This window comes from Mustela nivalis (genome assembly GCF_964662115.1).
Source record: "Mustela nivalis genome assembly, contig: HAP1_SCAFFOLD_2138, whole genome shotgun sequence".
In the NCBI taxonomy this organism is placed as follows: Eukaryota; Metazoa; Chordata; class Mammalia; order Carnivora; family Mustelidae; genus Mustela; species Mustela nivalis.
In genome coordinates this window covers 1-25,016 of record NW_028134526.1, presented here as the reverse complement: position 1 = coordinate 25,016, position 25,016 = coordinate 1, and the positions used below count along the sequence as shown (strand labels likewise).

The 25,016-nt window shown below is 39.8% G+C and overlaps 1 long non-coding RNA gene across 1 annotated transcript in view; it reads left to right on the top strand.

Annotated features, from left to right (window-relative positions):
• LOC309858290 overlaps positions 1-22,337 on the top strand; it is a 29,190-nt gene extending 6,853 nt beyond the window's left edge. Inside the window, exons 2-3 of the long non-coding RNA XR_014308126.1 lie at positions 584-670; positions 22,253-22,337. This is a non-coding gene — a long non-coding RNA (uncharacterized lncRNA). The remainder of the gene's footprint in view (positions 1-583; positions 671-22,252) is intronic.
• Positions 22,338-25,016: the final 2,679 nt, after the last annotated feature.

The following is a 25,016-nucleotide window of genomic DNA, read 5'->3' as shown; positions in this document are numbered from 1 at the left end:
ACCATGCCCCTGCAGTGAAAGCTCATATGAAAACACTTAACAACAGAGTTCAGGGAACTTCCTGTTTGGTGAACACGTGGATGTGCTGGGACAGTCACTTGCCTGGAGGGGGTAAGGAAGCCGCAGACCTACTCCCTGAATATGCCTTATGTACCCCTTCATTTGGTTGTTTATTTGCATCCTTCATAATAAACGAATCAGAAGTATAGCACTTTACTGAGTTCTGTAGGTCTTTCTACTGAATTATGGAAACTGAGGGGGTTGTGGGAATTCCTAAATTTGTAGTTGGCTAGTAATCAAGGGGAGATGGTGTGTCATTTTCTAACATGAGTTCTTAATTCTTTCACACGAATGGGATATCCTACGACTTGACTTAACTTCTGACACTAATTGCCCAGAGTTAGCACAAACCCCATAGCTTAAGGGCTCAGTCGCAACAAAACTGCTGGTTGCACGTGGGATCCCCAGGCCACCTGAATTTCTGCCCTGATAAATTACAATGAAGAGGTCTAACATACATGGTTGTTTTAAGTTCTGACACTCATGGTCTGGGCTACTTATTTTGAATTTTTTTTTTAAGTAGGTTCCACGCCCACTGTGTAGCATAACCCTGAGATCAAGACCTAAGCTGAGATCAAGAGTTGGATGCTCAACAGACTGAGCTACCCAGGTACCCCTCATTTTGAAATATTTTAAAGTAATTATTTTATTTGAAATTGCAAAATGGTAATGGTTGAGTATTTTATGTTTATAGCTGTCCCCCAGGTGTCAATGAAAAAGAATGCTAATACTATTTTTCACTCCTTTACAACCTACTGGCAGCAAACTATAGCAGATCTTAATAATTAATGAAGATGTGAATACTGCTGGACAGGGATGGGTACATCAAAGTAAGGAGAGCCAGGCAAGGGGGTGCAGAGGCATTCCTTAAGGAATATCGCACAGGCTGCAGTATGGGATTTAGTAGGTAGAGAATCTTTAAGATGAACAAAAAAAAAAAAAAAAAAAGAAAGAAATCTATCTACTATCAGGGAATGAAGATGAAATTTCTAGGAAAAGAAAATCACTCTTCTCTAGTAACAATAATAATCTCTGCAAAGGAAGAGTTGGAGAACAGAAAGGAACTGCCATGAACGTCCCCATTTTCTCCGGGTAGAAAGGAGAGTCAACTGAATGAGATCCCCATCCTTCCTAATGGGAAGGTCGGGGGACTAGCTCTAGAAGCAGCACCAATGCCTGTGGAATAGGACCCTGAATCTGTTTCCAGTCTCTCCAGGGACTGACTTCTGGGCCAGCCATCCAGACACATAGAGTGATCCTGTGGCTCTATACTATGCCACAAGCTCCTTGACAGTGAGGAGGGAGCTTCCCAGTCACTCTGCAGCTTGGGCACCACTTTTTTTTTTCCCCCTTGGTAATTTTTAATGTTGTGGTAAAAACACATAAAATTTGCCACTTTTAACATTTTTAGGTATATAGTTGAGTAGTTGTGATATTGTGGTTTATTCTATATTTTGGTGTTGGTCCAAGATTTCTTTCATAGCTCTTAAAATCCTTGGCATTTCCAGGAGAGTAAGAACAATGGGAGCATCTTTTAAAATTTGGTCTTTTGTCATGGATTCCTGAAATAGCTCCAGGACCTCAACGGTGAAAGGATTGTCCTCCCCATACAACCCCACCTAAGTTTATGTTAATGTGCAACTTTTGGAAAGCACCCGAGGATGGTAGCTGGTTGCCAAGGGAACCAACCTCTTGCTTAGAGGGTTGGAACTTCCAGCCCCACCCACCCCCACCTCTCTGGAGAGGATAGAGATTGGAGATTGAGTTCAATCACCAAGGCCAGTGATTTAATCAATCACACATATATAATGAAGCCTCCACAAAAATCCTGGGTTTGGAGAGCCTCCAGGCTGGTGAATGAGGGGTGCTAGGGAGAGTGGCAATCTTACTCAGGAAGAGCATGTAAGCTCTGCCCCCTTTCCGCATTCCTTGCCCTCAGCATGTCTTCCATCTGGTTGTTTCTGAGTTACATCATTTTGTAACAAACTGGTACTCTAATATGTAAAATGTTTTCCTCAGTTTTGTGAGCCATTCTAACATGTTAATCACACCTGAAAAGAGGGTCTGGGGAACCTCCGTTTCATAGCTGGTGGATCAGAAGCACAATCTGGTGGGGTGGGGGGCAGTAGTACAGGACTGAGCTTTCAACCTGTGGGATCTGAGGCTTCTCTCCAGGTGGACAGTGTCAGTTGAATTGTAGGACACCCAGCTGGTGTTGGAGAATTGCTGGATGCGTACCCATGTGGTGACCAGAAGTGTCAGAAGTAGTGTAGTATTCAGAATATTGCATTTGAAGTAAATGAAAATAAGAGTTTCTCTTGGGGTGCCCAGTGGCTCAGTGGGTTAAAGCCTCTGCCTTTGGCTCAGCCCATGATCCCAGGGTTCTGGGGTCAAGCCCCACATCGGGCTCTCTGCTTAGTGGGGAGCCTGCTTTCCACGCCCCCCCCGCCCCTCTGGGTGTCTGCCTACTTGTGATCTCTGTCTGCCCAAGAAATAAATAAAAACCTTAAAAAAAAAAGAGTTTCTCTTTACAGTAGCATTGAGTATATTCACATTGTGAAACCAATCTTAGAATTATTTTCATCTTAGCAAAACTGAGACTGTACCCATTAACTCCACATTCCCTCCGGCCCCTGGCTACCACCTTTGTACTTTTCATATCTATTAGTATCCCCTGATTTATTCAAATAATATGACCAAAAGACTGTTTTTTTTTTATGTTCCTCCTGTTTCAAAGAAATTTATATTATTTCGGTGAATAACAGGTGTCCATTTTTGGGAAATCCATTTCTGCCCAACTTTAGGATAGTGGCCCCACAGATTGGGATCTCAGCTTTATTATGAGTGGCAAAATTGCCCCAGTGGAAAAGATCCAAAGTAACGCAAGCCCTGCCTTTGTGGATTCTAAGCGCTGTCCAGGGTCCTGTTTTCTTGGTCTTTGGAGGCCAAGGTTGAGGTCCTTCCTTTCCAAGAACATCCATGCTGTGAACTGTGCACCCCAAGCCAGGTTCTGAGGGTGTCTATCTCAGCGACACAAGCTCCAGGAGTGGACTACACAGGCTGCAAGTTCTGCTCCCTGCAAGCCTGATCAGGACCGCCCCCGCGCCCTGAACCACCAAAAGCTAAGCCCTCCAACAGTACCAGGCCCCTGTCTCATCTGTGCACTCTGCTCTGCCTTCCCTACCCTGCTGAGCTCGCCTTCTCCCCTCTCCACCACAACAGCAGACACTCCGCAGGAATCTCCTGGGCCTTCCAGGCTTTGTCCCAGGACCTGAGGGCAGATTCACTGCACTTAGTGATTCACAAAAGCCAACTGGAAATAAGTGCCCTCCTCCCTACCAGAGTTGGAATTCAGGGGTTGCAAATCCAGGAGTTTCCAAAAAGCTGGGAATTCCCAAACTGTGGGAGTCACAATTTCACTGAGTTGCTAGTAAGTTGGCAAGTAATACAGCTGCCTTCAGGAGTAGTGGGATATTTTTGCTTTCATTCATTCATTCGTTTGTTCGTTCAGAGCCCACACTGGGTGACACTGTGCTGTGGGCTGGAAATACAACAGTTAAGGAAAGAGCCATAGTTCCTGCTCTTGCTGAACTTACACTGTGTTAATGAAAACAGACAATAAGAAAATCTTTGAGAAGCTGTAGGAAAAAAAACCACCTATGCTCTGTTAGTAAAAGGGGGCAGGCAGTGATATTTCAGATAACAGTACTTAACCAAATCCTTGACAAGGGATATTTAAACTGCAGTGCAAAGATCCTTGAGTCAGTCCTGTGGAAGAGCCGAGGGGACAGAACAGATCACCAGTGCAAAGGACTGGTGGTGAAAAACTTGCGACATTCAGGGAATTGAGAAGAAATCACTTTGTTGTTTGGTGAGAAGGGAGAGTGACATATTGAAAAGTGGAACAAAAACACTGTTTTTTGTTATTATTAAAAATTTATTTTGGAGGGCGCCTGGGTGGCTCAGTGGGTTACGCCACTGCCTTCGGCTCAGGTCATGATCTCAGGGTCCTGGGATCGAGTCCTGCATCGGGCTCTCTGCTTGGCAGGGAGCCTGCTTCCCTTCCTCTCTCTCTGCCTGCCTCTCTGCTTACTTGTGATCTCTGTCAAATAAATACATAAAATCTTTTAAAAAAATTTATTTTGGAGAGAGTGCATGAGTGTGTGAGTGGCGGGGAGAGGCAGAGAGAAGGAATCTTCAAGCTGAGAACCCAGTGCAGGGCTCAATTCTAGGACCCCTGAAATCATGACTTGAGCCAAAACCAAGAATCAGATATTTAACTGACTGAGCCACCCAAGTGCCCAAATTATGCTGCCTTTTCAATAAGGATAATTTGATCCAGCCCTCACATGATTCACATACCCTTTCATTTATTCAACAAATACTTATTGGACACTTCTGATAGGGCAGGCACTGTCCTAGGTATCGAAGATTCTGCGGTGAAGACAAATAGGAAAGAAGGCTGTTTAATTAAACAATTACATCTGAAAGACAAAAATATTGACAATATATGAGTTCTTCCTTCTATTGGTATAATGGAACCGGCTAGTTTCCTCCTTTTAATCTATTCTTAGAACTTATCTTCTGGTAAAGGACCTATGATTTAAAAAATGAAGGAGTGAAGACAAAAATATTAGTGGGAATGATATGTGCAAAAGGCAGTGGGGACAAAATCATAAGCTGAACACAGTATTCTGTTTGAAATAACATTGTCAATGGTTTACACTATTTGGGGGTCAAGAGCTGAAACTGAATGTAAAGTAGTAGAGGTGGAAGGAGAGGGAAAAGAGACTTGAAAATAGTTTTCTGTTTTGTTTTTAAAGAAAGCTACTTTGGGGGCGCCTGGGTGGCTCAGTGGGTTAAAGCCTCTGCCTTCGGCTTGGGTCATGATCCTAGAGGATCCCGGGGTCCTGGGATCGAGCTCCACATCGGGCTCTCTGCTCAGCAGTGAGCCTGCTTCCTCCTCTCTCTCTGCCTGCCTCTCTGCCTCCTTGTGATCTCTGTCTGTCAAATAAATAAATAAAATCTTTAAAAAAAAAAAAAGAAAGCTACTTTGGTGTAGAAGACAGAGTAGAATGCAATAAGGGAGAAGCCGAGAGACTAGACAGGAAATGACATATACTAATTAGCCTGGAAAGAACATATCTTTTTAATCTAGTTTTCCCTTTCTTTCACTCCTAAAGAAGTATACTGGGGTGTCTGGGTGGCTTAGTCATTAAGCATCTGTCTTCGGCTCAGGTCATGATCCCGGAAAGGGTTCTGGGATCAAGCCCTGCATCAGGATCCCTGCTCAGCAGGAAGCCTGCTTCTCCCTCTCCCACTCCTTCTGCTTGTGTTCCCTCTCTTGCCATCTCTATCAAATAAATAAAATATAAAGGAAAAAAAAGTATATTGACCATGTTAAGGTACCATGTGTTTTTCCCACGCCACTTATTAATTCTCCTGAGACATTGACTGAATATCCTATAAATTCACTCAATTTGGACACTACCTACCTAGAAATAGCATCACATTCCACAGGTTAATAAGAACTGAGTCCCACAAGACTGCCCCCATATCAGATGCCAATTCTAAGTCCAGGTTGTTAATCTACACTTCGAACATAAATTAGTCTGTTAACGACCCCTCTTCCTCAACTACAGACCCCAACAATTATTTCTTATTGCACTTTCTGAGGTACTGACAATAACTGGAACATTCCAATGGCCAGACCAGAAAACCCCTGATAGTAATAGCATGCCTAGAGGATCACATGCCACACGTCCCCTTCACTGCCCAAGATCATGGGCTGAACATATACTGACCCCCACCCCTGATCATGTGCTCTCTGCCTGCTCTCTTTCAGGTACGCCCCAACCCCAAAAGTGTCTGCAAAACTCTAGGTGTCTATCTTACTGTTGGAGAGGTAGTTGTTACGGCTTAAGCCTGTCACCTCCCTCAGGTGCTGCCACCCAAAATAAATTTCTCCCTTTCTCTTCTTAACCCTTGTTTCTTGAGTTACTGACTTATCTTAGGACAAGTTTATCAGAGTTTGTTCAGCAACAGTGTTGGCAAACCCAGCCAGGAACCATGCTTTCGATGTGTGCAGCCAGCTTGAGATTCCCTGTAAGGGACCAGCTGGGTGTAGCAGCAGGCCGAGTCTCACTCATTCCTTTTCTGGGTTTGTGCCTGTGATAGTTTGGTAACATCAAATACTATTTGGTAACACCCCCTCCTTGGGTTCGATTAACTTGCTAGAGTGGTTCACAGACTCAGGAAATTAATATACTTATGGATATGAAATGCTGGGGTTTGGGACTGAAGAGTCAAGAAAGAATTCTTGACACATCTTTGGTGCAAAAAGGGTGTTTTTATTAAATCCCAAAGACAGGAACTGTGGGCAGAAAGAGCAGCAATGGGTTGTGAGGAATGGCTGATTATATACTTTCAAGTAAGGAGGTGATTGGTGATAACAAGGTTTCTGGGACCTTGGAGGGCTAGCTGTTGTTAGGAAAAGGTCATTTATTACTATTTAGTAAAACTAATTATGAGACCCTTCAGAAGTTTATCAGTGGGCCATATGCTTGAAGGATGACTGCTAACATATCTTGGGAGTGAGGGGACAAGGTAGAAATAAAGGAAGTTTCCAAAGGGATTTTTATGGGATCCTGGAGGTCAAGCTAATGTCAAGCGTCAAGCTATGGTTGCCTTTTGCCTCTACAAAGTATTAACATTGAGGCAGCTAAGCAATGAGGAAGATCACTCTGCCTGTACCAATTACTTGTCAATGGGCTGTAAGTTGTAAGGAAGTTTAATTTTTCTACCTTTGTTCTTGACATCACTATTACTGGATCATTACAATACAACAGAAGTATATGAATAGCCAGATGAAGAGATATGTAGGGCAAGGTCCCTAAAAGCAGGAGCTTCTGTCCCATGGAGTTTGGGGACTAGCGGGTTCAAATGTGCTGGTTCACCATCCTGGAAGTTCTACAAACACTCTTGGGTTTTTATGGAGGCTCCATTACATAGGCATGATTGATTAAATCACTGGCTATTGGGGGGATTCAACCTACAACAGCCCCCCCCCCCACTCCACCAGCACCAGCCCCATCAGGTGCTGTGACTGAAAATTCTAACCTTCAAATCAAGGTTGGCTCCCCAGGCAGCCTGGCCCTCATCCTCTGGGGATTTCCAAAGGTCACCTCATTAACATAAACTTGTCATTGGAAGAGGCTCGTTATGAATAACAAGACACCCATTTCATTTTTATAGCTCTGAGGCAATTTCAGGAACTGAGAACAGAAGACCAAATAGTATGACAAAAGATAAGCCCATTGATCTTCCCGCTTAGAAAATTCCAAAGGTTTTCTTAGGAAATTTCTAGAGCTGTGAGACAGGAAGCTTGAAGACTGAAATCTATTATAAACAACAGTAGTATGGTTGGGTGAAGACTGTTGTCCTTTTTCTACACCTCCCTCCCTAAAGTTCATTAGCTCCTAGACCAAGATTCAGAGGTGATAGTGAGACATAAATATCTTTTAGCCTCCATGTTAAAGGTTACTCAAGTATGAAAATCATAATGCTTCTGATATAGCAGCCTACTATAGCGAGCAAGATGCCATCACTCATATTGAGCAGTGGTTTGTGTTAAGCAGTGACACAAGCACCTAGGGCATTTCAGCAGGGACCAGATACCACCAAGACCAGCACCAGTTGATGACACACTCAACTTATAACCCACAGAAAAGTGGGGGCCCAAGACTGTCTTTGTTAATCCTTTAACAAAGTGGGATTTTTTGCAGCAAACTGTTAAGACTCTCCAAGCAATGACTGCTTTATGCCTGATTACTTCTCAAAGGCAGCAACTACAGAAGGCTCTCCCTGATTGATCTTTGCAAAGAACAGGGATCCTTCACCTTTGAACATAAGCACTGAGTCCTGAGAACCCACTTACATGGGGCCAAGGACTTAACAATGTGATGATTTCACATTTGGTTTGTTAACCTCCTACCCCCTGTCCTGTTTAGTTTGTCATAGGACTTGTCTTGTGCATTACTTTGTGTGCCATATAGGAAGCCCGTTAATCACATGGTGAAATGTCACTGAGTTTGGAATCCTGAACCTGCTTTATAATTATGTTAACTTTAAGACTGTGGAAAGACTCCTGTGTGCGCCTTCATAACATGCTCATGACAATATCCAAGCAAATCAAAACATAAATCTGTAAGTGTCTCAAGGTTGAATTGAAACCTAAGGACAACCAATCACAAATAGCCAACTGGCCTTTTCCAAGAAAGCTTATAATGCTTAAGTTATTGCCATTCAAATAATATTTTTGCTTTCACATCTTTATTAAAAGACTTCCTCCTGTTTTTGGGTGGAGCCCTTCCAGCCACTTTGTTTGATGCTACATAGTTCAAATTAATTTCCCCCTCAAATAAGCTCTTAAAAAAGAAGATAAACTGAGGCATATTAAAAAATTTAACAGTTGATTCTTGGGGTGCCTGGGTGGCTCAGTGGGTTAAGCCACTGCCTTCGGCTCAGGTCATGATCCCAGGGTCCTGGGATCGAGCCCCGCATCGGGCTCTCTGCTCAGCCGGGAGCCTGCTTCCTTCTCTCTCTCTCTGCCTGCCTCTCTGTCTGCTTGTGATCTCTCTCTGTCAAATAAATAAATAAAATCTTTAAAAAAAAAAAAAACAGTTGATTCTTGATTTGGTATTTGATCAGGAGATTCACAACGAAGGGTATAGAGATTATTTTGTAGAAAACTGATAGCAATGTAAATGATTCTTGTGAGCTAGCAGTGCAAATATTCTGTATGATTAAAAGATAATCCCAAAGGGGGAGGGGAAGGAGAAGCAGGCCTCCTGCTGATCAGGGAACCCACTGTGATGCCGGGCTAGGTCCCAGAACCCCAGGACCCCAGGATCATGACCCGAGCAGAAAGCAGACACTTAAATGAGCCACCCAGGCACCCCAACAAAGATAACTTTACAAACCCTTAAAGTCTGGAAATTACAAATACTTCTATTTGACATATGGATCACAGAAAAAAAATCCCACTGTAAGAAAACATTTGGACATGAAGGCTACTGAAAATAACTCCGTATTCAAGCATAGGAATTCAGCTAAAATATAAATAAAGGGAAATTTATACTTTAATACTTATAATAAAAAGGCTAGAAATCAGTAAGAATCTAACTTAAGGAGTTAGCATACTGTGAGAATAAATTCAAATAATAACAAATAAGAATTTATGAAATAAACTTACTTAAAAAAGAAAATGTAAAGAATAAAAAAAAATCCAACAAAGCCAAAGTTTATTTTGATCACCCTATTTCAATCTTTGACTATCCTTTTTGACCCTGTAACTACACTATTTGAAATTGCAAACTCTATTCTCCAGGGCTGGATTTAGGATGAGGGGGGTAACTTGGGGGATGCACAACTTTAAGGAGATAGGGAAAGACACAAGAATCAAGATAAACATTTTAGTGGAATATCTTTTAAGTCAACATTAATGCAAAATATCCATAAATGACTATAAATTCTTTAAAGACAGTGTCTGACCTTGCACTTGCACAAGGTTGGCCCCAGCCCCATCTGCCTTCACTCCCCAATCCTGGCCCATGGATTATCTGATAGCAGTGACACCAGGTGTGTTTCCAAAATTCAGATGACTGTGGTTCTAGTATACTGTTAGTAGTACATGGTAAAAATTCCTTATGTTTTGAAATAAGTACCTGACCAAAAAACAGTTTTGTTAAATGCCTTATCAACATATGCTGAAGTGATTATTTAGCCTTCCTCCATCAATCAATAACATAAATTACAACATTCCTAATATTTGTCTTTTTGTACTTCTGTTGTAAGTCATATTATATTTACAGTGTATATTTAAAATGTTATATTTAAGTTATCTCTACACCCAACATGGGGTTCAGACTCACAACCTGGAGATCAAGAGTGACATGCTGTATCAGCTGAGCCAGGAAGGCCCCCCTAATTCATGATATATTTAAATTCAATTTTGGAATTTTCAAATATTCATATTTATGCATATATATTCATAAATAATATGACTGTGAATTTCCTTGCAGTGCTATCTTCTACTATTAAAGTTTTATAGCCTTATAAGAGAAAATAGTAAAATCACCTTCCTCGGTGATGCTCTGAAAAGGTTTAAACAGTCTTTCACAGAAAATGTTACTGTGTCAGATTTCACATTTGGGATTGTCAAATGTGAAATGGAGGAATAGGTCTAATCCCAATAATCCTATATCTACTTATATCTTCATAACAGGCTACAGATAATGTTCACTGAGGAAGTAGACTCCCATTTCAATTGAGAAACCAGCCATTCTCAAATAGTAATGTACCTAAAAGCTGCCTGGGAAATAATTTAAAATGCCAGTTCCTAGGACCTTCATCCAGGTATTTTGATTCAGTAAGTCTGATGTGGGGCCCAAGAATCTGGATTCTAAGAAACACCCAAGTGATATAGACCCAGTGGTTCCAGGAACACAAAACTTGCCAGTAAAACGTGCCAGAGATGGTGAGGCTGTGAAGGAAGCCATCTGGGCAAGGGAGAGAGAGGAAATCAGATGCTCTGACATAATCTACCCTGGCGTGGTGCTCCAGTCTCATTTCTAGGCTTCTCACATCTGAATTCTTAAGCTCTACATTCAATTTAAAACATGTTATACCTTTCACAGAGCTTATGTTTTTCATTTTATTTTAGCCTCTCAAACCCCATGTGAAGTAGAACAGATACTTTACAGAGAAATGACTCACCTACATCTAACAGACATCAAACACCAACTGGGCACAAAGCATCTAAAGCTAAGAGCCCCCAAACCTTGTCACTCTGAGGCCTTTATTTCACTTTTTAAAAGAACATTAGGTTCTTTAAATCAGGTACAGCGCCACCAGGAACCATCTTCATCATTGTGATCAGTATAGTCATGCTTAATGATAAGGTGTGGGTTGCTAACTTGCACAGCTTCCAGAAGTTTCCGGGCTTCCTCATCAAACGCCTCTTTGCACACCCTGAGAAAACAAGGGAATATCTCTTCTTGTACTCAGTTTTTCCACAGTCCTGTAATTTCTCTGAAGAATTTGTTTTTCAGAGAAAGACTGTTGATGTAGAGACAAACATGGGGAATGGGGCAAGGAATATACACAGGTATATCACCTGTGAGTGATATACCAAGGGAACATAGCAGGCGAACGAAAATGGAATATAGAGCGGAAATAGAAATAGGTTAAAATTTAAGAGAATCCTCCCAAGAGCTTTTTTCTACTCAAGCAAAACAGTACTACTAATGAGGACAATAGCTAACATATAACACTGTTAGGTGTTATATGCACAGTTCTCAATATAGATACCATACCTCTGCTTTTGCAAAGGTCATGGCTATACCACATCACCTTTATGAGAGAGCTACATTAGCACCTGTTTTTGATAACTGAAGGAAGTTAAAAGATTTTTGCTTTAAACACACACACACATAGGTAAAAAGCAAAAATAGCATTTGGCATTTGGGTTGCAGCAAGCCATTACAGAGGCAGCAGGAACCCAAGCAGCAATAGCAGCCTCTCCAATCTCCTTCCCTGGGATCTACAGTGCACCTCAGCACCAAGCCATCATAGCTTTGAACTGTGCCTGTGGGTATCTGTGCTTCATATCAATTTATTTTGTGCATATGTCCTAAGGTATCAGAAAAGCCTAGAAGAGGTTATTTTTTTGGGTCCAGGAATGCTCAAAAATTTTTCCATATAAATTAATGGTAACTGCATCAGATTTATACCATTTTGGCTTGTGAAAGTTTTCATAGGAACACTCTACCTTCAGATAGTAGGGGGACACCTCTACTGCCTTACTGACTTGGCTGATCGATCCTCACAATAAACCATGGGTAGATATTATTATTTCACCCATTTTTATAGATAAGGAAACCAAAACACAGATTGGAAACTAGTATAAGTTCAAGTATCTATTAAGTTTCAGCTAGATTTCAAACTCAGGTAGTCTGGCTTTACAGTTCTCGGCTATTACTACTTTGCTATAGTATGTCTCAAAATTGAATGTCCTATAGGAGAAAAACAAGTAAGGGCCTCCAAAATACATAGGGATCCACGATCAGGTTGATCCTTAGGCCTGCAATAAATAAGTAGCTTCCCCAATCCCTGGTTACAAGAAACTTTTGCCCTGAGAAGCCAGTGAAGACTTACCCTAGAACTTTCAGTTTACATTCAGGAGACCTCAAGACTTCACATAACTTCATCACTCCTTCGTGCCCTAAAGTATTCTGTCTCAGGTTTATTTTTATCAGGTTTTGGTTGCTTCTAAGAACAGAGGAGAGATCCTGACAACACAGGGAGGTCAAACCACAATATTCCAACCTGAAGGGAAGAGAGACTAAAGATAAAATTAATTTTACTCCAGACAGCAAGCACATAAGACGTCTGTGAGCTGGGAGTGTAGGACGACTCCAGAAGCTTAAAAAAGAAAAAAAAAAAAAAAAAAGAGGGGGCACAATTAGACAAATGATTCAAAGACTGTTAAATACTTACAATATTCATTATTACTAGATATTTATAGACTGAATATATTCCTTCCTAAATCATAAATTACAAGTTCATAATTATAGTCCAGGGAATAAATAGGGAAGCAGACTAAGAAAAGCTGATACAGTTGAATCTTTTATCATCATTAAAAATATAGATACACTGGGGCACCTGAGTGGCTCAGGTGGACTTCTGCCCAGGTCATGATCTCAGGGTCCTGGGATCAGCCCTGCATCAGCCTTTCTGCTCAGCGGGGAGCCTGCTTCCCCCTCTCTGTGCCTGCTGCTCTGCCTACTTGTGATTGCTCTCCCTCTGTCAAATAAATAAATAAAATTTAAAAACATATAGATATATAAGTGGACTTTTAAAATATGATATTGAGTATTTCAAAAGCAGGGTATATAATGAGGTCTCTTAGCACCACATCATTTATGCAAGTAAAAATGAATACACCAAAAAACATTACATCTTTTACAAAGATACTCACAATTCTATGGCATATTTCAAACACAGTAGACCAGATGCCTATACATGGGAAGGAGACTAGTTTAAAGAAGATAAATTAACCAACTAGCCAACCAGTAGTCATTGGAGGATCCTTGCATAAACCACGAACTGAGGAAGTATGTTAAATTCAAACTTTTACACATGATGATGTCCCTAACCAACTAAATTTAATTTTCACCTATGTTTATTGAGCCATTCAACAATTGAGTGCCTATATAGGTGCAGAGTATTAAAAAAAATTAAATTACTGCCTAGATGGAACTGGCATTAATGTGGTAGAGCAACACTCCCACTATTTATGACGTAAGATAAATATCACTCAAAATAAACCATAGGGTAAAAAGCACTATGAGACATAAAAGATTTCAAGAATTCATCAGGAAACAATCATTCTATATTTGCAGTCACTTATAATGTTCTCAAAATATAGAAAACTAAAACTAACAGAATGACAAACTGAAAGACAAAAAAATCACTAAAAATATGGATGATTTAAATAGCAGAATTAGCAATCTTAACTCATACAATACAGCAACCAACAACTCTTCATATTAAGTGTGTTATGGTACATGTCTAAAAAATGGACTATATACTGGGTTGTGAAGCAAATAACAATTTTTAAAAAACTGTAATCATGCAAAATATGTTCTTAGAACACAATCCTAGAGATTAAATATGAAAAGATGACAAGAAACCCCTTTCATGTTTGAAAATTAAGGAATACACTTTAAAATAACCAATGGATTGAAGAAAAAAAGTCATGAGGGAAGTTACATATTTAAGACTCAAAAATAACAAATGCTACATTTAATATCAATTACAGGATGGAGTTAATGCAGTGATTTAAAGGAAAAGTCATACCTTTGTGTTGGAAAAGGAGGAAATATTTATGAGCTAAGCATCCAGCTCAAGAATTTAAGAACAGTAAAATAGGGATGCTTGGGTGGCTCAGTTGGTTAAGTATCTTTGGCTAGGGTCACAGCCCCAGGGTCCTAAGATCAAGTCCTACACCTGGTTCCTTGCTCAGCAGAGGGCCTGCTTCTTCCTCTGCCTGCCATTTCCCCTGCTTCTGCTCTCCAGGGCACACATGCATGCATGTGCACTCTCTCTGGTAAATATGTAAAAAAAAATTTTTTAAAGGTAAAATAAAATCAAAAGGAGAAATAAGATCAAATAATTAAGGAAAAAATATATACATAGAGAAAATAAATGCTGTATTCTTTGAAAAGTAAAATGAGAAAAAGATGAAACTGCCAATATCAGGAAAAGAGATATCAGCAGATGTCTAAATCACTGGAGATGATCAGAAGTCGAACAGACAATAAAATATCAGACACTTGCCAAGAGATTTAAAAATTTAGCTGAAATGGATAAAATCATAGGAATGATTTTACCAAAAATTACTCAGTAAGAGGAAACTTACATAAATGTGTGATCATTTTAAAAATTGAATCACAAGTCAAATCTCCACACAAAGGAAATTCCAGATCATATAGCTTCATCAGAAATTTCTACAAAGTTCAAGGAAGAAATGATTCTAATCTTACACAAACCCTCCTCAGAAAAAGAAAGAAGGATTACTCACAAACTCATTTTTTGAAAATACTGTAATCTAGATACCAAAACTTGATGGGAACTGCATAAGAAAATTATAACTTAATCTCCATTATAAACACAGATGTTAAAATAGTCCTCTATCAACAAAATGAAGTGCACGAAGTATATGAGATACCATGACCAAGTTGGTTTTGAGCCTCCCACCCCCATTCTAATATATATAATAAAAATCAGTGTGATTTACCATAATTGACACATTTCATAAATCTCAACATGTATTCATAATTCAGAAAGAAAATAAAAAATTCTTAGCAAACTAAAGATAGGAACCTTCTTAAATTAATAAAAGAGAAGCATTGAAATTTTGACAAATTTTGCTTTTGACACTGAAAATAACACAGGGAAGCCCAGTATCTCCAGACATTCTATCACATGTCTTACAAGATACTAAGGCAGTAAGAAGGAAAAAGGAAAAGAATAGAAAAGGGGGAAAAAAAAACCCAAAACCCTGTTATTCTCAAAAGAGAGGACTCTACCTAGAAGATCCAAACAAATACGAATAAGCAATTATAATTAACTGCAGGATGTGATAAGTTACTGGATGTGAAATTAATATACAAAAACCCAACTGTGTTTCTATCTGTAAGGAATAAATAAAATGAAAAAATAACAAAAATACCCATTTCTGGGGAACCTGGGTGGCTCAGTGGGTTAAGCATCTGCCGTTGCCTCAGGTCATAATCACAGGGTCCTGGGATGGAGCCCTGCATAGGGCTCCTTGCTCAGTGGGGAGACTGCTTCTCCCTCTGCCTCTGCCTGCCACTCCTCCTGTTTGTGCTCTCTGTCAAATAATTAAACCGTTAAAAAAAAAATACCCTTTTCCAAATACTATTGCAACATAACAAGTACTTAGAAATAAAGTTAAACAGCAAAATAGAGGGCCACTACAGGAAAAATTACTAAGCTTTATTGATATAGCTAAGTAAATAAGGATCTATCATAATTGATAGGTTCAATACAATTCCAATCAAAATGCCACCTTTATGTGTAGGCATGGATACATGGGGAGGCTCATGTGCACGTGTGTGTAACTTGGTAAGCCAATATTTAAACTTTTGTTTGGAAATGCGAAGGGAGAACCCAGCAACAGACCCATGCACCAATGTACTGATTTATAACAAAGGTGGCCCTGCCAAACAGTGAGGAAAGAAAGAGAGTCATTAAATTTTTCCAGAAAAGATGTATCCACATAGAAAAAATATTAAACCAGACTGACCTCCAACCATCTTTTAAAATCTCAAATGCTGGGGCGCCCGGGTAGCTCAGTGGGTTAGGCCTCTGCCCTCGGCTCAGGTCATGGTCCTGGGATCGAGCCCCGCATCGGGCTCTCTGCTCCACAAGCAAGGTGCCTGCTTCTCCATCTCTCTCTGCCTGCCTCTCTGCCTACTGATCTCTATCAAATAAATAAATAAAATCTTAAAAAAAAACAACTCAAATGCTTCATAAGTTGCCTTTTACATTTAGAAAATAGAAGAAGGTCTTCAGAATCCTGAATTCAAATTTAGAATTTTTCAGTGTCGGAAAAATGTCCTGAACAATTACAAAAAGCACTAACAATAAAAGAATAATCTGATGTTAACAATTAAGTTCTTCATTTCCATAAAAGACACCATACAGCGTGGAAAGAAAAGCCCAAGTTATTGTCACATATGTAAGTGACAAGGGCTCATAACCAGAGTATACTGGAGGGGAAAAAAAACCCCTACAAATCAGTAAGGCCAAAAATGCCTCACCAAATAGAAGAATGAACAAAACACATGGAAAAATAACTTGACAAAAGAGGAAATACAAATGGCTTTTAAGCATCTGAAAAAGTATCAAACCTCTAACCAGACACATATTGAAACCAAAGATGCTAAAACACACACCTAATTACCTAAACTTTAAAAATAAAATCAGACAAAATGGCAAGAACAGAGAACAGGAACTATCACACACCACCGGGGCAGAATAAATTAGTACAGTCTTTTTGATAATATCTGGTAAATTTAAAGATCTTTTCCCCATTATATAATAAATCTATCCCTATTTACCCTAGATAAATGTATACATATGTGCCTTAGAATTCATTACTGAAATATTCATCAACAGCACTGGTCAAAAAATAAATGAAAACAATACAAAAGTCCACCTATAATAGAATGGTTATTACATAGTTTGTGGTACAGTCATTCACTGGAATACTTTACTGTGATAAAAATGAACTAACTACAACTACATGTAACAACTGGATGACAAACGCATAACAATGAGCAAAAAAAAAAAAAAACCACAAAAGAATATAGAGTAGGATTCCCTGTATATAAAATGCAAAACCTGGCAAAATTCAACAACATATTGCTTAGGGCTATATACACTTGCAGTCCCTGTACGGATAAATAAATGATGGCCACAAACATCAGGGTAATGTTTACTTCCTGGGGAGGAAGGAAGAAGCAATTTATAAGGGAGGAGAGGGGAATTTACTTTTCTGGGCGAATTCAGTTTATTGACCTTGGGTGAGGTTATGCACATGATTTTTTTTTAAACAGTTTTATTTGCTTGTTTGTATGTATTTTATATTTCATAGTGAAAATGTTTAAAATATGAACTTGGCAGATCTTTATTTTTTTGTCTGTGTATAACCATTTTTTAAAGTTTTTATTTAAATTTCAGTTAACATACAGTGTAGTATTTGTTTCAAGTGTAGAATTTAGTGATTCATCACTTGCATACAACACCTAGTGCTCATCACAAGTGCCTTCCTAATACCCATCACCCATCTAGCCCACCTCCCTCCATCATTCCTTGGTTTGTTCTCTGTCATTAAGGGTTGTTTTATATTTGCCTTTCTCTCTCTCTCTTTTTTTTTTTTAAATCTCACAATCCATCAATCACCAAAATACTGATTCAAAGGGATATATGCGCCTTGGTGTTTATGGCAGCATTATCAACAATAGTGAAATTATGTAAAGAACCCAAGTGTCCATCAACTGAAGAATGGGTAATGAAGATGTGATACACATATATACATAAAGACACATCCCCCTCCCCCCACAGAATATTATTTAACCCTTTGCAACAATGTGAATGGAGCTAGAGAGTAATATGCTAAGGGAAATAAGTCAGTCAAAGACAGACAAATACCATAGGATTTCACTCATGTGGAATTTAAGAAACAAAACAGATGAACATAGGGCAGATCTATAGGGGATGACTGGAGAAAAAGCCAAGTTATAGGCAATGGGATGGGACACACTGATTTCATGACTGTGGGGAAGGGCAGTGACCCCAATACCCAAGGAAGGAACATCTCAGAACCTTAAGGTTCAGGGAGTAGGAAGAACAATTAATGACTACCTTTCCTTCTCTAGACCCAACACTACTGCCTGGCAAAATGATGTGGTCTGTTTAAGTAGCCAAGTTTGTCCACATGGTATGAAAATAGAAAATCTCAAGTGGAATGGCAGGTCCTAACTATTCTGCTATGTCTGATGTCATCGATGGCAGCCCCAGACCTGGACCCCTATCACAGGGGTACAAACATAATCAGTACAACTTTGTTTCAGTCTGACTGGTACAAATTCACAAGCTTCACCTGATGCCAGTACAGCTCTGAGTTATGCCATGTATGGCTAACAAGGCATCTGTAACTACTTAGTGACACTGCCTACCTACCTGACATAACCAAACCACTGTAATGGTGACCCAGATCAATAGAAGAACAGATTCCACACTGGAGTGAGCTGTGTTTCTTCAGGTTATATATTTTTTAAATTTATTTTTTATTTTCAGCATAACAGTATTCATTATTTTTGCACCACACCCAGTGCTCCATGCAATCCGTGCCCTCTCTAATACCCACCACCTGGTACCCCGACCTCCCACCCCCCCCCCAACTTCAAAACCCTCAGATTGTTTTTCAGAGTCCATAGTCTCTCATGGTTCACCTCCTCTTCCAATTTCCCCCAACTCCCTTCTCCTCTCTAACTCCCCATGTCCTCCATGCTATTTGTTATACTACACAAATAAGTAAACCATATGATAATTGACTCTCTCTGCTTGACTTATTTCACTCAGCATAATCTCTTCCATTCCCATCCATGTTGCTACAAAAGTTGGGTATTCATCCTTTCTGATGGAGGCATAATACTCCATAGTGTATATGGACATCTTCCTTATCCATTCGTCCGTTGAAGGGCATCTTGGTTCTTTGCACAGTTTGGCGACCGTGGCCATTGCTGCTATAAACATTGGGGTACAGATGGCCCTTCTTTTCACGACATCTGTATCTTTGGGGTAAATACCCAGTAGTGCAATGGCAGGGTCATAGGGAAGTTCTATTTTTAATTTCTTGAGAAATCTCCACACTGTTCTCCAAAGAGGCTGCACCAACTTGCATTCCCACCAACAGTGGAAGAGGGTTCCCCTTTCTCCACATCCCCTCCAACACATGTTGTTTCCTGTCTTGTTAATTTTGGCCATTCTAACTGGTGTAAGGTGATATCTCAATGTAATTTTAATTTGAATCTCCCTGATGGCTAGTGATGATGAACATTTTTTCATGTGTCTGATAGCCATTTTTATATCTTCATTGGAGAAGTGTCTGTCCATATCTTCTGCCCATTTTGTGATACGATTATCTGTTTTGTGTGTGTTGAGTTTGAGGAGTTCATTATAGATCCTGGATATCAACCTTTTGTCTGTACTGTCATTTGCAAATATCTTCTCCCATTCCGTGGGTTGCCTCTTTGTTTTCCAGACTGCTTCCTTGGCTGTGCAGAAGCTTTTGATTTTGATGAAGTCCCAAAAGTTTATTTTGGCTTTTGTTTCCTTTGCCTTTGGAGACATATCTTGAAAGAAGTTGCTGTGGCTGATATCGAAGAGATTACTGCCTATGTTCTCCTCTAGGAGTCTGATGGATTCCTGTCTCACGTTGAGGTCTTTTATCCATTTTGAGTTTATCTTTGTGTACAGTGTAAGAGAATGGTTGAATTTCATTCTTCTACATATAGCTGTCCAGTTTTCCCAGCACCATTTATTGAAGAGACTGTCTTTTTCCCACTGTATATTTTTTCCTGTTTTGTCGAAGATTAATTGACCATAGAGTTGAGGGTCCATATCTGGGCTCTCTACTCTGTTCCACTGGTCTATGTGTCTATTTTAATGCCAGTACCATGCTGTCTTAGTGATCACAGCTTTGTAGTAAACCTTGAAATCAGGTAACATGATGCCACCAGTTTTATTTTTTTTTTCAACATTTCCTTAGCTATTCGGGGTCTCTTCTGATTCCATACTAATTTTAGGATTATTTGCTCCAGCTATATGTTTGTTTTATGTGAAGATATGGACCACTGAATTCTCTTTTTTGGGGATGGGACTGGTTTGGGCCAATTTTTGCTCCCCTCTTTATTACAATGATATCAAGATCAGCAGGTCAACCCAAACCCCCTTTCATGAGTTGTAATAGATAACAAGGGCAGTTGGTCCTCTCTGAGTCTCATTTAGTTGGCTGAGTACAGAATGCTGAGGGTATAGCTGAAATCAACACTGCAATTTGACCTCATTGTATGCTTGGAGTGCTAATGATAGTGGCCCTAATCAAACTGTGTAGGAGACAAATTAATCAGATTTGGCCCCAGCTTCTGTTGGTCAGATTGAGAGTGGCCAGTGGAATGGCATATCCATGTGAAAGTTAACCAAGACTATACTGTGCAGAAAAAGGAGAGATGAATATTTCAGGTCTTTTGAAAGACCCTGACAACTCTTCATATGGGTCATTTCTAGAGTGTGTATGCTGTGAGCAGCGTTGAAGGATGAGGTAATGTCTCCCTCCAGGACAAAGAGCAGGCTTGCTTAGTGCCTGCTATAAAATGATGGGTCTCCCAAGTTCCATGTTTCTCTCCTAGGATGCAACCCACTACCATGTGCAGGTGTCCATCCATGCTGTCCACATCCACCCAGTGGGATTTGGGTAGCAAAAGAAATGGACATAGAAACACTAGTGCTTATGCTGCCATGCAAGGAGTAATAAAGTCCTCAGTCTCTGATGGGATTCTGTGTTTCCTGCCAGTATCCAGGAAATATGGATAGGCTAGTTTACTAGGTTTATAAGCAGGATAAAACTAAATTCCAGACCCAGGGGCACCTGGGTGGCTCAGTGGGTTAAAGCCTCTGCTTTCAGCTCAGGTCATGATCCCAGAATCCTGGGATGGAGCCCTGCATCGGGCTTTCTGCTCAGCAGGGAGCCAGCTTCCTCCTCTTTTTCTGCCTGTCTTTCTGCCTAGTTGTGGTCTCTGTCTGTCAAATAAATAAATAAAATCTTTAAAAAAATAAAAATAAAAATAAATTCCAGACCCAACAGTTACAGTATCGTCATTGTTGAGATCAAAATATATAAGCAGTCAATGGACACATCGGTAAAGTAAAGTAGCATTTTCTTGTAAGAATCAGGGATACATAGAATATTTGGGTTTCCCACATACGGAGCAAAATTCTTGACCCAGAGATCAATAAATCACACTATTTAAGTAAAAATATACTAGACAATATCCATTCAAGATTTTAAAAACATCTAAACAATATATGATTAAACATAAAAAGTACTCAAAACATAGGATAAGGTTTTATTAGACCACAGGCTTCTTAAGAGCATAAATAGTGGAGTATCTATGTGACTCAGTTAAGTATCAAACTCTTGATTTCAGCTCAGGTCATGATCTTAGGGTTGTGAGCTCAAGCCCTGTGTCAGGCTCAATGCCTGGAATCTGCTTGGGATTCTCCCCCACATCTCCCTCTCTCTCACATCTGCCCCTCTCCTGCTCATGCTCTCCCTCTAAGATAAATAAAATCTTAAAAACAAAACAAACCAGCAAAGATAGCATTTCTCTAGATTAAAAACAATGAGCAAATTCTTTTTTTTCGAGAAAGAGTGCACGTGTGAGATCTAGCACAAGCTGGGGTGGGAAGTGAGGGCGAGGGAAGGGAAGAGGGAGAGATAGAGAGAATCTTAAGCAGGCTCATGCATACACCCTGAGTGGAGCCTTATGTGGGCTTGGTGTCAAGACCCTGAGATCATGACCTGAGCAGAAATCAAGAGTCAGGCTGTTAAGCAACTGAGCTACCCAGGTACCCCCAAATCTTCACTTTAATTAGAAAATTCAAAGAGAGATGGAATATCTGAAGGATGATAGAACATGGAAGACCTTAAAGCAGGTACCATTTACTTAATACATACTAATACATACTCTGTCCAGGGCACTAAGGAGGACACAATGAATTGTGAATTATGCTGCAATACTAACAGCACATAATACACAGTGATCCACATATTTGAAATTCAGATTCTCATTTCTGAGAGTAACTTACCTTCTGTCCCATTTATCATCCTTTCTCATGTACTAAATTTCTTCTAGCCATGCAGGCCACCAAATAGGTATTATTTTCTAATGGAAAACTGAACTTACCCAAGTCTCTCAATATTGCAGTTTGGATGTCTCAAAGCCTCAGACAGAACTTTTACTCCATAATCCTGCAGGTCATTGTGTCCAAGGTCCAGGCTCCGCAGGTGTGTGTTGTTCAGAATAGCAGAAGCCAGATCCAGACAACACGTACTAGTAAGAACACAGCCCAACAATCTGCAAGAAATACAAAACAGGTGAGACTGTCAGTTGTGAAGCTTAATTAAATTATTCCTAGGAGAGAAGCTGAGGTATCTAAGCCTTTTTCCTGACCCTTTTCTCCCCACAATCCAGGACACATAGAGGAATGTCTAACGTTACCAGCAGAAACACATGGGATTTCTTAACGAGCTAAAAACAAAACAGTGGGTAAAGCTGCTTTCTCCCACAAATAGCTTATACACACCAAGTTTCCAAATAAAGGGTATAAACACTTTTTTCTCTCAAAACAAACAAACAAAATAGATAGAAGTTTACCCAAGGAACCCACAGATCTCTGTGCTTTTAGTTTCTAATATATATATATATATATATATATTTTTTTTTAAAGATTTTATTTATTTATTTGACAGAGAGAGAGATCACAAATAGGCAGAGAGACAGACAGAGAGAGAGATGAGGAGAAGCAGGCTCCCTGCTGAGCAGAGAGTCCAACTCGGGACTCGATCCCAGGCCCCTGGGATCATGACCCGAGCCGAAAGCAGAGGCCCAACCCACTGAGCCACCCAGGCGCCCCTAGTTTCTAATATATTTTTGAAATAAAAATACTTTCCAAGAATCTATCTTAAAGTGCTGTTTTCCAAGAAGCATCAGACTACATAGAAGTTATTTCTTTCAATAGGGCATTCGAGAGCATGCAGAATCTGCCCTCAAGTGTTCACTTTCCATATTTCATCCCCATCCTACTCATCAAGCATACCCATCTTTTTTTTTTTTTTTTCCTTCCAAATCTGCCACACCTATCTTCAGGTCCCTGCTCTCTTCCTACCTTCTGCCAAGGGTATCTGCACACCACAAAATCCTCTTCATCTTTTAAGGCTTAGGTAACTCAGTAGCCTCTGTCCCGCTCCTTGCTCCTTGAGACTTTTGTCTTATAAGAATACGTGGAATACGTTGTAACTGGCTTTGTCCAATAAGTTAACAGCATATAAGTATTTAAATATTTCTGAAATACTATTCTATGAAAAGGAAACCTCCAAGTCCTATCTATACAGTAATAACAATTACATATACACATACCACACATGTAAATACCCACCCACAGAATAAGAGAACATAGTAATAAAAACAGTTGCTTAATGAGTGGCTTTTTGAACATTTTTAGAAATTCCCTTCCTAGTGGGCACCTAGGTGGCTCAGTCCATTAAGCATCCGACTCTTGATTTTGGCTCAGGTTACCATCTCAGGGTCCTGAGATCAAGCCCCATGTATGGCTCTGCTTGTGGCATGGAGTCTGCTTGAGATTCTTTACCTCTGCCTCTGTCCTAGCCTCCCCACTCATGCATACATACTCTTTCCAAAAAGAAAAAAATTCCCTTCCTGTTTTTTTAAAATTGACCTAGTTATAAACCTGAAAGAAAAACTAGTAGGGCACAGTTTCTGCCTCATGGATGTAAGGTAGAGGACACACAGTAGACTCACTGGGGTACAACCAAAAAAATATATAAAATGGCTGTTCAGTCTGTTGTCTCTGGTCCTCCTTCCCTGAGGGAGGTTGAATTAATGTATTAACTGTTTAAGAAAAATCTGATGAACATACTTCCCCAGCTTGTCTCAAGCAGGGTGAGAGAGAAGGAATCAGCTGTTTATTCTTCTCTCTGACACACACTCAGCTCATCCTTCTTTCCTCATCTCCCCTACCCTCACAGTAGTCAAAGCACCCAAAGAAAGGTCACAAAAGACCTACACCAGCTCCTGAAGGTGACAGCTTGCATGCTGAAAGGCATCACACAGAAGCTTTACTCCATCATCCTGTAGCCAGTTTGACCCCAGATCCAAGTGTGTCAGGCTCCTGTTGCACAGGAGAGCGGATGAGAGATGTTCACCACTAAGCGAAGTGAAGTGGCAACGCCTCAGCCTGTAGGAAGGACAGTGTGAGTGAAGATGGAATCACTGCTACTGCCCAGAGGTTCTTATCTTTGGGAAGATTTCATGCTCTGGTCCCTTATATCTGTTTGCCAACACTCATCTCATCAAATACCCTCCACCCTTGTTTTTCAGAATGTTTCTTACTATAAATGAAATGTTAGCCTCTTTACACTGGGCACAAATATAGGGCCCAATTGCAGAAGTAGCTACATGGAGCAAAAGAGCAGGCATTTGGAACAGAATGGGAGTAATCACAGAGAAGTATTTTTGTACATAATAAAAGTGGCATTTCCAATCAGTAGGGAAAAGATCTATTATACCATAAATAACTTGGGAAGGCAGACCTGACATATAGGGGAAATAAGTTTAAGCCTTATAACGAATTAGGAATAATTTAACATTTCAAAAATTAAACCATAAAGTGTGTGACAGTTTTTTTTTTTTGAAAAAAGGTATTTCCAATTATGACAAAACTGAGAGGTCATGAGGAGGATTTTGACTTCACAAAAATTTTAAACTTCTGTATTCTAAAAATGACCATAAGAAAGTTAGGAATTGATGTACCATGCTAGGTAAATTATTTGCAACCTATAAAAAATAATGACTATAAGGTCTATGTGCTTATTAATAACCATATTATATAACATACATAACAGAAAACATCTAGAGGAAAATTAAATCCATGAAGAGATAATTCCTAGAATAATAAAGGCCAAAAACATCTGAAAAGATACTCAACATCAAATTATTTTT